Source organism: Dendrobates tinctorius, unplaced genomic scaffold (assembly GCF_039654945.1).
Source record: "Dendrobates tinctorius isolate UK_male_01 unplaced genomic scaffold, ASM3965494v1 ptg000009l, whole genome shotgun sequence".
Taxonomy (NCBI): Eukaryota; Metazoa; Chordata; class Amphibia; order Anura; family Dendrobatidae; genus Dendrobates; species Dendrobates tinctorius.
In genome coordinates this window covers 24,569,746-24,570,465 of record NW_027361677.1, presented here as the reverse complement: position 1 = coordinate 24,570,465, position 720 = coordinate 24,569,746, and positions in this window count along the sequence as shown.

The window sequence follows — 720 nt, the reverse complement described above, 5'->3', positions numbered from 1 at the left end:
GTGCCGGTAGCTCTTTGAAAGACAAGTCCGACAATATCTTTACATGGCCGGTCCGTTACTCCGTTACTGAGAAATCAGCCTTTGAATTGATATGCAAATGAGGCTGAAGAGTTATGGTAGATCTGAAACCTCAGCACTCCAGCTCTATTCCTTGCCCATCGCCGCCTCTTTCTGCTTGACTGACAGCTCCATTGCCTGATTTCACACATCGTAAAGGCCGCTAGTCAAGCAGCAAGAGGTGGCGCTGGGCATAGAGTAGAGCTGGAGTGACAGAGGCTTCACATCTATCATAGCTCTTCAGCCTCATTTGCATATGAATTCAAACGCTTATTTCTCAGTAACGGAGGAATGAACTGACTATGTAAAGGTATTGCTGGACTTGTCTTTGAAAGAGCTACAGGCATATATAAATGGTTTGGGGGTTGAAATCCTGCTGAAACATTCTCTTTAAGGGGTTAAAAATGGATTTCCACTGACTCTTTAAGAGAAAAAGTTGCAGAATTAGGAAGCAATGTTCTACATTCGTGGGAGGACTGACTATTTGAGTATAGGCAAGGAGGGGGTGACCTAACCCAACAGAGATCAGTGCTGCTCACTTCCCCATCAAGACCATGACTGGTGGTGGTAGGAGGCCCATGACCACTTTTAGTCTAGCCCTGGATGACTGCTTCTGATCTAGTGAAAGTCGCCTGGTTACATCATACATCTCCACTAATGGAA